This window comes from Rhincodon typus, chromosome 25 (genome assembly GCF_021869965.1).
Source record: "Rhincodon typus isolate 14 chromosome 25, sRhiTyp1.1, whole genome shotgun sequence".
In the NCBI taxonomy this organism is placed as follows: domain Eukaryota; kingdom Metazoa; phylum Chordata; class Chondrichthyes; order Orectolobiformes; family Rhincodontidae; genus Rhincodon; species Rhincodon typus.
In genome coordinates, this window is record NC_063356.1 from 1,008,625 (window position 1) to 1,021,044 (window position 12,420).

The window sequence follows — 12,420 nt, forward strand, 5'->3', positions numbered from 1 at the left end:
CTGCACCTTGTTATCTCGGATTCTCCAGCATCTGCAGTTCCTACTATCTCTAATAGCACAAAATCCAGGTCGGTATTCCCACCACAGTACTACAGAGAGCACTGCTCTCGGAAAACGTAATGTTCAGTCCAAGTCCAGTCCAACCTATCAGCTGGAAACCGGTAACGTTCGCATCACCTTATCTCAAAGAAGAGCATGGGGAGTTCTGCCTCGTGTCCTGGCCAATCTGTATCCCTCAGTCAAAATTATGGTCATGATCACATTGTTGTTTGTGGGATCTTACTGTGCACAAATCGGCAGCACCAGTTCCTGCATCACTACAATAACTGCACTTCAGCAGCCTTCAGTTCGCTGTTAAATGTTGCTCCTTCCACGCTTTCCCTCGCTTTACTCAATCTACAATATTCTCAAAACTGTTTGGGTATCCCAAGCAATGGAGGAAGTGAGGGCTGAGACATTTTGCATGATTTTTGTCACGTTATTATTTGTGGCCTGATTGGCCTATTAAAGGTGTGCTTCCATCGGGAAAAGAAAATTAAAATTTGAATTTCTGCAGCGCCTTTCATGATACACCACGGATTACCATCAGTAAAGTCATCTGAAGCTCGTCAAATCCTCGAGGGAAGATAGCAAGCTCCCACAGACTGTAAAGGGAAACTGACTATATTCGGGGATATTAACTAAGGGAGAATTCCTGGCCAAGAAAGCAGGGATTATTCCCCCTGATCTTGGTCAAAACAATACTCTGAAAACGTTATGCAGATACGGAGTGAATTGAATGTCACGACTGAAAGTTAATTCTTTGATCAGTGTCAAATTCCAGCCGTAAGCCTCCCTCCAAGACGTGAGCACAAGGTCAAGACGGATTGGCCTGCGGCAGTGCAGAGGAAGCTGCACTGATCGCATCGTTGTCACTCTGAGACATTAAACCAAACCCCTCTGTCCCAAACCCACAACACTGCTCTTCCAGCAGCAAGCGTTTCCCCTCAGCCTGATTCCCACTGGATCAGGTCAGAGGTATCCACAGTGTAATCAGGAAGCTGCTGCCCCTTTATTCTCTCTCACCGCCTTCCCCCTCCCCACCTACTACAATCCAGGGCATGCATAAAAAGAAAGGATTTATCTCTATATAGCACCCTTTACATCCTTAGTACCTTTTTAGAGACATTTACGTTCTGTTGACTGTTAGGAGGTGATGGCCTAGTGGTGTTTATCTCTAGACTGTTAATCCAGAAGATCCAAGTAATGTCCTAGGGACCCGGGTTCGCTTCCTGTCACGGCAGAAGGTGGCATTTGAATTCAATAAATATCGGGAATTAAGAATCTAATGCTGACAATGAAAGGCTTGCCAATTGTAGGGGATAAGATCCACCTGGTTTGCTCATGCCCTTTTAGGGAGGGGAGACATGCCATCCTTACCTGGCCTACAGACCCACAGCAATAACTGCCCTGTGGGTAATAAATGCTGGCCTGGCCAGTGATAGCCACATCCCAATAAATAAACAGCAAACATTCCTGTGAAATGTGGCCACAATACTGAAAGCTCCCACTAACAACCACCAGCAGATCATCCAACAGAAACCAAGGAAGTGCGGGTGTCCGAAATCTGTCACAGAACCAGAGTGTTGGCAGGTCTGATAGCATGGGTCAGCGGACCCTGCGTTTCTCTCTCCACAGATACAGCCAGACGTGCTGAGTTTCTGCAGCACTTTCTGTTTGGATTGTATAAGTAGGCCATCTGCTCTACTGAGAGATACATTTGGTCAGAAATCAGGGGAATTTCATCTGCTTTAAACTTGTGTCATGGGCGGTTTTAAACCCACCTGAGAGACAGAGCAAGTCTCCATTTGAAAAGTTTGGCGCTAACATTGCTGCACTCCCGCAGGTAGTTTTACTCGCTTTCTAGATCATAGAATCCCTACAGTATGGAAACAGGTCCTTCGGCTCAACAAGTCCGCACTAACCCTCAGAGCATTCCACCCAGACCGGTCCACCTAATCTACACATGCCTGAACACTACCGGCAATTTAGTATGGCCCAGCCACCTAGTCTGCACATCTTTGGACTGTAGGAGGAGACCCACACAGACACGGGGAGAATGTGCAAACTCCACACAGACAGTCGCTAAAGGGTGTAATCGAACCCGGGTCCCTGGCGCTGTGAGGCAGCAATGCTAACCACTGAACCACCAGATTCTGCTGGAATCTCAGGGGCTGGTGTGTCTCTGAGACAGCCAGCCCCCTAAGTCAGCTCCTACCTCCCTCCTGTGTGTGTGTGTGTGTGTTTGTCTGGGCCTCACTACCAGTGCTGCCCTCAATCTCCTGGGCTGGTGGGTATGGGACGCCATAGCTTGGAGAAAGGTGGCTCTGTGTTAATAACGCACCGAGGTTACCAACTTCGAGCCCATTACTTGTACATTTCTGCACAAACCTATGTTTTGGATAGGGGAAGAAAATCAAATGCGATTTGATTATAAGATGTACATTCGGTAAAAGAGCTCCAACCAAAATGCAACTTTTCAAATCAAAGCGCATCAAAAATAAGTCACTTTCTTTTTTTAAAGAAAGAAAGGAAACATATTATTAATTGTCGAAGACTTCTTTCTTAACTTGAGCCTGTAAATAATCTCCATGAATCTAACAAACAAGGTGAATTATCCAGCATTTCCTTTTGATGAATTGTGATGTGAACGGTTTAATTTTTCTGAAGTCACTTTATAAAATATCCAGTTAGGATGGTGATACTTTAAGCAAATGTAATTACAGTGTTTCGTGTCCCCCCCCCCCCCTTGAATAATGTCAGGGACTATAATCCCATCGACAAGTGAACACAATAAAGAGGTTCTCTGCAGCTTGGGTGCATTGTTTAAAAGGACCTGTCAACCCGCGACTGGGAGCCGCGCTCCGTCTGAATGTAATTAGCGTTTTTTTTATAAAAAAATCTATTCAAAAGACATGCCAAACGAGAACAAGCCGTATCAGCCCAGCAATAGAGGAATTAAAAAAAAAACACAGCGAGTGTTTCTGAGCAAGTAATTACAGTGTTAGTACACTACATCGCGAGTACAAGACTGCAATTTACCTCAGGGTTCAATAGACTGAGGGTTTATTTAACTCAGTAAAAAGATCCCTAAACCCACCGCGTCCAGAACACTGAGCGTGCAGTTCCCCCATCCCCTACTCCCGTCCTCTCCCATCAAACAGAGGTTGGAAGTTAGGCAGCTCCACAGCGGCTCTGGGAGAGTTTAGTCTCCAGCCCGGAGTGAGAAATCCCAGGAGCTGGGAAAAGTGCGGACAGATTCTCACTCGGCATCTGTGGACCCATCGTCTGTTTTCAAACTCTATTTTTAAAAATTACAATTCAAATAAACCCAACTGCCCTTTTCTATGGGAACGTGAATGGTATACGGGGGCCGACTGTGTTTTAACCGGCCCCTCACTCTCACTCAGTGTCTACTGTGAGCTCTGCCTTACACTCAGAACCCTTCTCCCTCTCTCTCTCTCCGTCCCTCTCCCCCTCTCTCCCCCGTCCCTTTCTTTCCCCTCTCCCTCACTCTCTCCTGTTTTTCTCTCTCTCCCTCTCTGGGTCACTATCTGCCACACACACACACACACACACACACACACATAGACACACACACATACACACACACACACACTCACACACACACACTCACACTCATACAGACACACACACACACACACACACACAGTCGGGCGCTATTGAAATTATCCACTCATTTGACCAATTCCTTCTCTGTTTTTTTCTGTCCATAAAAGCGCCGAGGAAGAATTCAGTGATCGGTATCGCCAACTCCCACCTTGCGCTTCGTGAGTTTGTCTGTCTACAATCTCACCCTTAAACCCATTTCAACTGCACCTCCCCAGTGAGATGTCGAGAAGCAGAAACAGCGGGTGCTGGAGAGTTGAAACAAAAACACAGAAAGAGGTGGAGGAACTCAGCCGGTCCCGGCCGTGTCTGTGTGGGGAGGGAGGGAAAGAGAGGCCAGTGTTGCGATGGGATTTCCCACCCTGAAACATTAACTCCGTGTGTTTCTCGGCACAGACTGCTCGACCCGCTGACTATTGCCAGGTTTTGTTTTGTTTCATTTCAGATTTACCGAATCCACAGGATTTTGCTCTCGCGGGAGTGGAATTCAAGTCTGAGTCCCCTTCCCTCCCCCGCTCACCTTCCCAGGCCGGCTCCCCCACCCCGGGGGGCATCCCAGTCTCCGGTTACAGTAACCCACTCCCCACCGGCGGAGGCAGGTGGGTGAGACCTGTCAGAAGACAAACTGGGAGTTGGGACGGGTAGGGGTGAGGATATAATGACAGGGGCAAGCAGAGTGACCGCAGTCTTTCACCCCTCACTAGCCTCCAGTCTCACTCACTGTTTGCCCTGTCCAAGGGGTAGTGGCACCAACAGGGGCTGGGTACAGGAGGGGCACAACACGCAGATCCGAGTTATACTGCTGCCTGACATAAGACTGAAGAACACCTCCTCAGCTCAGTCCCGCCACACCACCCTACCCCCAACCACCCTATCCCCAACCACTCTACCTCAACTCTACCCTCAACCATCACCCCCAACCACCCTACCCCAACCACACTACCCGCAAACATCACCCCCAACCATCACCCCCACCCATCCTACCCCCAACCACCCTACCTCCAACCCACTGCCAGGAAATGTCCGAGCTCTGGGGGCTGTGCGCGTTCAGGTCATGGTTATGAATGTGTGAGGAAGCCCTGAACGGAAAGGTTATGCTCAGAGCGGGCTGGGAGGTGGAAACTCTGCCTTTCTCCACTCTGGGAGAAGGAGCCGGCAGTTAGTGCTAAACACCAGTCGCTGGGCCCAGGGCAGGCTCCACCAAGAGTGTACATCAGACCCGGACATTTTTATAAACGCTGCAGCTTATAGGGGGCTTGACCCAACTCCCCATAGCCCTCCTTCTCCTACACCAGTAACCACAATTCAAACTGCTGCTCTATTTCCCTGCGCTGCCCACATTTTGCCTCACACACACACAGTCTCTCATACACATCTATAGAATTACTCGTGGCGTGTTTGACTACAGGTTAATGGCTTACTCGATATTTCCTAGGCGTTTGCTGGATGTGTTCGGGACATCAGTTTCCGCAACAAAGCGCCTGGACAGTGAGCAGTTTGAGAGCCAAACCATAAAACCCCGCTCTAACTTGATATTCTTTCACAGGGAAGTTTCAAATACCTGTTCCTCACTTCATACAACAAAGCTGGGAGAAAAATTAAATGCCTTATCTCTGTTTTAATCGGGCGACCCCCTGAATTACTTTGAGATGATGTCCTCTGATCCCAGATTCTCCCAAACAGGGAAGAAATCTATTCTGTCAGCTCCCCCTGAGAATCCTTTCTGTTTCAACAAGGTCGCCTCTCGTTTTTCCAAATTCCACTAAGTACAGGCCCAACTTCTCAATCTCTCCACACAGCCCCCCTCCCCCATCATCAGTCAGCCCCTCCACCCCCGTGAGTAGACAGGTGAACATTTCCCTGGACTGGCCCCATCCAGTGCCAATGTCAGGGTTCTCTGTTTAAATTCACATGTGTAAGGTCCGGACTGTGACAAAGAGAAACTCGCGGCTTTGAACCAACCGGAAGGCACCAGCAAACATGCCCCACACTAACAGGACGCTAGTTGTAAAAACTCTCAGCCCTTCTAAACCAAAGCAGTGACCAGGCAGGCTCCACACAAGTTGGGGAACAATCAGATCCTTCCGGAATCTTGGCAGTGACATGGGGCGGGGGGTGGGGGGTGGTGTGAGGGCCGGAGGAGAGGACGGAGCATTATATCGGGGCCAACTTGCCCTATTCGGGCGAAAGCCAGTCAAGTACCCCAGCCCCCATCCCTAACACCTTTGGCTTTTCAATCCGACAGAGACCAGAAACCCCATTGTGGCAAGGAACGTGTCTGCTTCATCACAAAAATACCACCTGAGAAAGGTGTGGGCGTGGATGGGAGAGAGGTTGGAAGAGGGGGGCAATGCTGCACTTTGGAAAAGGGAATAAAAATAGAGGAAGCAAAGCGCGGGGCAAAGTGGGGATCACAGGGCCAATGGTTTTTAGACAGAGTGTGACTGACATACAGCAGATTCGGGGTCAATGCTTCTAAAAGCCATTCAGTGAAGGTTCACACGTTGAGAAGCAGTGGCTTCAGTGAGGACTCTCTGTAAGGACCGGAGCTCGTATTAAATTGACGGTGATCGCTGGCCTCCCAGAATCAGCCCCTCAAACACTGAGAAATTATTCACCTTTCTTCAACCAAGCACTAAACCAACAGCGGGATGTTAAGCTTTTTTAAAAAATAATTTCAACTATTTCATTAGTTCCTGAATGAGGGATTTTTTAAAATAAAAGATACATTTTGAGCGTCTTCGCTTTAATTAATACATTTAATTGACAGAAACAAAATGGAAAGCGGATTATTGGTGTCACAATTTCCAACAGTAATTATTTAACCAGTTATTTTACAAATTCAAGGACAACTTTCGTTTTGTTTTATTTAACTGAAACACTTTGCTTTGCCAAAAATCTTCAAATTCCAATTTTTTACTGTTGGTTTATAAAGATAGAGACACTTACAGAGAAGTGACTGCCTCTATGCAGCGTGCAGCAATCTCTCCTTCCAAGAGCTATTTTTATATGTTCAGTTTTTTTTAATCTAAAAACTGATAAAGTAAGCCCAGTTTTGCTAGTGAAAGGGCCAGTGCACGTTAATGGGAAAGGATGAGAAATTAGGGGCCCAGGGGTGTGAATCTCGATTGTAACTAGCCTGTAGCAAGTTGTCAAATCGTGAGCTCTGATCCTCGTCCCGGAGACTGGACCGTGGACAAATTCTTTTCAGTTGTCAACAGCTCAGTTTCGTTTTTTACTTCCAGGGCTAACTGCAGAACATAGGTTTCATAAACAAATGTACGTTGCTCAGAATGAAATTGTTGCGAGGTTAGAGCGACAGAAAATGGAAAAGAACAGCAAAATTTAAAGAGGAAATGGATGGGAATTATTAGCACACGGAAATAAATGATAAAACTGAGCATCACTGGCCAACCAGTTACCTTCAGCATCGCCCCCACTCCCCGCTCCCCCCCCACCACCGTTCTCGACCCTCCAAGGGAAAGACCTTTAACTGAAAATAAGTCCTACAAGAGGTTAGAATAATTCTAAAAAGCTAAGATTTTCGTTCCAAGAGATTCCACCTCTTTTCCTATAAAAGGCCAGTGTTTCGAAAGCTTCAAATTAAAATGTCGCCCCCCACTATTTTCAGATTTCCCCCGGAGCTAAATTTACCGTCGGGGCAGGTGTACTCAATCCCATTTCTGTGGGACAGACATCTCCTCTGACTCTCTGTGCCTCTTTCTGCTTCTCTCTTCCCCTCTAAAGTGTGCTTCACTCGCTGTCCGCCGCTGTCTTTCTCATCTGGTTTTACAAACTCCCCTCATGCTGAGCTTCTCTCGCCGTTTGTCTGTTTTTGTTTCTTTCTCCCCTTCCCCAAACGTTTGCCCACATTTCACAGAATTGTCTCGATCCTTTCCCTCTCCCCTACCCTCCTCCATTTCTGAAATTTTGTTACCCTCCCGGTCTCCAACAACGAAATCTGAGGTTTCTCTTTGTAGGAAAACAAATGGAAATAGAGCAAAGGGCTGTAGCTCCTCGCGTGCCCGCGCTCATTGACATTCCCAAGTTTCGGCTGTCGCTCGCTGACTTTCGGTCAGTCTTTGATCCAGTGTTGGGGGTGGGGGCAGGAGGGACCGAGCTGGGGGATGGGGAAGGGGCTAGACACTGGGCAAATCAAACCCCTGTCCACAGCCTCTCGCCAGTCCATCTGCGAAAGCAAATCCTAAAGGCGCCCTGACTATTTGCAAACTACATGCCTGAAATTAGATTTTAGCGGCACTACAGTTAGGAGCGCATGGTCTGAGTTTTATTACTTTTTTTAAAGAAAGGCCTTTTTTTTCTGCAGTAGTCAAACGATTTTTGAAGAAAGGATGAGGAAGCAAATTTAACCGGCGTCTTCAAAAATATGCCGTATCAAAATGTTCCTTCAGATTTTTTTAAAAAGAGACTATTCAATCAGATCGACCAAAATGCATTTGCTGTTGGATTCGGCAGAATGTGCGGATCCAAATGGTTGCGGATGCACTTTGTAACGAGAGGCCAGCCAGAGCTGACCGTTCCTGCGGGAATTTTACAGGGAATTCCTGGGAATGATCCCAGAGTTTCCAGGGAGCTCGGACCCACAGTTTCGGATCTTTGAGAGATTTTTGATTGCGCGCTGCCGGTTTAGCGGAAATCCTGGGTCTACCGACAACGGAAGATTCTGTCCAGTGTCAGGACAGGACTCACCCTGGAGGTACCCTGCACATCGCTAGAGAGAGGGAGAATTCCCACACTCTGAATAATTCAGTACAAACCAGCGTTTAAAGAAACTTCACCAACGGGTTTGGGATCGAAAATATCGAGCGTGTCTGTAACTGCCGTGAATCCCAGAGGCCCCTATCCCCTGATGCTTCATCGCCTTATTAATGACACACAGTTTATTGTTTCTGGACAATTATCCCTCATGCTCCAGTGAAACGAATTGACGAGTTTAAACCAAACAATGTTTTATGCCAGGTCTTTTGGAAACAATATTAAAACTTTACAAGCTGGGAGCCCCTGAAATCCGCACAAACTCAAAGAAAAGGTTTGAAATCTGCCGTGATTTTCCTCAGTGTGAGTCCCTTACACTCATTCAGACCTCCCTCTCGCCACAGCCCCAATTTAACCCTCTCCGCTTGTCCCAGAGTAGGTTCCGGGCACATTTCACTGACAATATTCTACACTTTCTAAAGCACGGTCAACAATTCCGACCTCACTCAGAACTGCACTCCATGAAGATGTTCTAGAAAACCTCACTGTCTTTTTCCAATTTCTCTTGTCTATTTAGTAAATCGAATTATATTCGGCCTAGTTAAGTTTCCAAAGATTGTGAAGGGGCAAGGTCAGTTTATCCCTCATATTTCCCCGCAATCCTGGGGGAGCTGAGTGCCTTGCTCGCGGTCAGACCGTGTTCCACATTATTACAAATCCTCCTGCACCTTAATGACCAGCGAACTCTTTGCTGGGAAGTTACAAACACGATTGCAATTTTACAGAATTTGATCATTCACAAAAATGCAAACACCAGCCAAAGTGGGGACTCTGGTTTTACACACGCACAGTCGCTACCACACTGTGTGTGTGTGTGTGTGTGTGCGCGTGGGACCCTGTCCGCACCCAGGGGCTGGGGGCAGAGAAACACTCACAGCTCGTGTGTCACAAACATTTGCCTAACGCTGTGAGAGTCTGGCACAGAGCTCTGGTCGCCTCTAACCCCCAGCTCTCTCTCTTTATCTTTCCTACTCCTCTTCCTCACTCTCAATGTTACCAAATTCACACACTCACCCCCACACATACAGACACACACACCGACACACACTCTCCCACACATAGAGACACTCTCTTCTCCCACACACGGACTCTCCGACACACACACACTCTCCCCCCCCCACACCCACACACACCCCCCCCCCCCCACCCCCCCCCCCCCCCCCCCCCCCCACCCACACACAGACACACACACTCTTTCTCACACACAAGCAGAGCCAGAGGAACTCCACAAAACGCCGGGAATCGATTTTTTTCACTCGGCCCGATTTCAAAGAAATTTGGAGCAATTTTCAAATCAAACTTCCCTCCAATTTACATTTACAATCGGATTAAGCACGATGTGCAGCCCGGAATCAACGGGATCCCGGGAGGGAGCTCTCGATCAGAGCGAGACGGTTCGCTTTGGGAAAGAGCGGAGCCTCTGGGTTCCGAGCTGTAACTTTAGAAACTAAATTGCCCGAAGTTTCAGACACGGATCTCCGTGTTTTTGTCTTTCTTTCCCGTTTGGGGGGGAGGGAGCGGCGGCTGGGATCTCAGAGATCTGGTGGATCGACAGAACGGCTCCTGGTTACGTATCGATAATGATCCCCTGCAATCGTTTCCAAACGGGCTGCAAACTGATCGCAGGCACTCGGGGTTGGGATCCCGGGGCGGGGAACGGATTGGTATTTTATTTTGAGGGAAACATTCCGCTGGTTGAACGGCGGCGGGTGGCCGGGCCAGAGTGAGGGGCTCCCCGGGAGATGGGCGGCTGTGCCCGGGGGTGGGGGAATCTCACTGTCTCTGGGAAGCGGAGTCTGTCTCTACAAGCCCCAGGGACAGGCAGAGGCAGGCTCAGGCAGAGAATAGAGAGCAAGCCCAACAATAAAAAAAGGGGGCACAACATCCGCAGCTGCTCCTTCCCCGGGCACCGGGGCGTGGGGGTGGTGGGGGGGTCGCCTCCATCCAGCTCCAATGGGTCAGTTCTACCCTCAGCACCGCCACATGTCAGCTCCGCTCCCAGACCAACCGACAATGGGAACTCTTCCCAGACTGACTGCAATTCCCTCCCCCCTTCCCCCCGCCCCCCCCCCCCCCACCCCCACCCCAGCAAAACAGCCAAAGCCTCCTCACTCACTCTGGTCATAAGGAGCAGTTATGGAGCAGTTCCTTTACACTGGCCCTCTGACCGGGCTCTGGGTTTACACTGCCCGGAGTGGGGCCTTGGACACATCGACTGGGAACTTGGTGCGTCTCACTCCCCCTTTCTCTGCCCCCGCTGTCTCTCCCTCTGCCTGTTTCTCTCGGACAGGCCGGTCCAGTGTGGCCCAGATACCAGCCAGCTCACGACACGCGTGCGGAACCCATCACTTACTGAAAGGGGAATAGTCCCGCTCCAGCGCGAAATGTACATTTTAAACAGAGCACGAGAAACGCCATCAAACGCTCCAAAATGACCCCGAAACAGAACGAATCCCAGCTGCTCCCCCACCCCCCTCAAATATCTCCCAAACACAATCAGACTTTCCAATCTCCTCGGCCACCCTTCCCCCTCCCTCACCCGCACTCGATTCATCATTTTAAACTCCCCCTCCCAAAAAAAACCCTTTCCAACTTCCCCACCTGGGAACCACATGGGAAGGTTATCCCAGTGACCGGGGATCTGCACTTTACCTGCGCCCACATCGCCCCACTGCAACTTTTTGTTCAGCCGAACAAATCCCCTCTTCCAGAAACAACAAAGAATAAACAAAAAAAAATCCACAAAACTTTGAAGTTCGTGAAAAGTTGAGTATCGCTCCCCCAGCCCCAGCCCCAGTCCCAGTCCGTGCCCCGCCCCAGTGGCCGGGAAGTGACTGACCTGCGGCGGGCGGCGGTGGTGGGGGCTGCTCTCTCTCTCTCTGTGTCTCTGTCTGTGCCTGTGTCGGCCGCACGGCCCCTGGACCATCAGCCCCTTTCCGAACCCAATGTCACAGTGGCTCAGAGCCCGACTCCTTCCCGATGGCCAGGCGCGACTGCAGCAGGAACCTCTCTCTCTCTCTGTTTGTACTGGGGTGGCTGTGATGCAGTTTTCTTCCTATATTAGATATTTTCTTTCCACTATGTGCAGCATGCTCCTGGGACGATTGGATTGCATGTTTTTTTTAAAGAGATCTCTCTCTCTCTCTGTGTGTGTGTGACGAGGAGACGCTCTCTCCTTGCTCCTGTTCCTCAGCACTCTGCTTGAAGCACTGACTCGGGAAGGTCCACCATTCTGTGTGACATCCCACCGCCTCCAGACAGACACTCACTCACTCACTCACATTACAGACTCTCTCACACACTCACCCAGAGAAAGAAGCAGCTTTTAATCTCAGGGTTTGAGTCTTACACACAAACAGCGTGAGGCTGAGGACACGGTTTGCCAATAGCCGTAATCCATCTAAAGCAGGTGCTCCTATTTTTTCCCTCCCCAGAGTCAGCTCGCAGGCAATAACTGGTCCTTCATATTGGGTTGGGGCGGGGAGGGAGGGGGGAGCATGCTGCAGACAATCAGATTGTAACTTCATTATTCAAAGGGTGACCCATTTAAACCAAAGTTTGCTTCTTGTTTTGCTTCATATAGATGAGGTTTGTAAGATTTGGTTTCCGCCCTCCCTGGGCAATGGCTTTCACAGGTGTAGCTCCTTCAGGTAGCTCAGCGTTTAAATATCTCTCCCACTGACTTGGTGCTCATCAGCAGTGGTCTAAGATTATCACCCCATGAAAAGTGTTAGTCACTATCGGAATTACACCCTGACTAGAGCAGGTCATTTGGTCTAACTAATCCAAGCTACACTCCATGCTCCTTAGGAACCTTTTCAAACCCCTCTCTATCAGAATATCCTTCTATTCCTTTCTCCCCACTGTGCTTATTCAGCTCCCCCATGAAAACATCCAAATGATTCACCCTGAGCATTCCCTGTTGGTGTAGGTTCCACATTCTCACTGCTTGCTGAGTAAAGAAGTTTCTCCTGA

The 12,420-nt window shown here is 49.1% G+C and overlaps 1 protein-coding gene across 1 annotated transcript in view; it reads right to left on the minus strand.

Moving 5' to 3' along the window:
* The window catches only part of LOC125486034 (forkhead box protein P2-like), a 270,838-nt gene extending 259,092 nt beyond the window's left edge, over positions 1-11,746 (minus strand). Inside the window, exon 1 of the mRNA XM_048611798.1 lies at positions 11,285-11,746. The gene's annotated coding sequence lies outside the window, so the exon portion shown is untranslated. The remainder of the gene's footprint in view (positions 1-11,284) is intronic.
* Between the last annotated feature and the right edge of the window lie 674 nt (positions 11,747-12,420).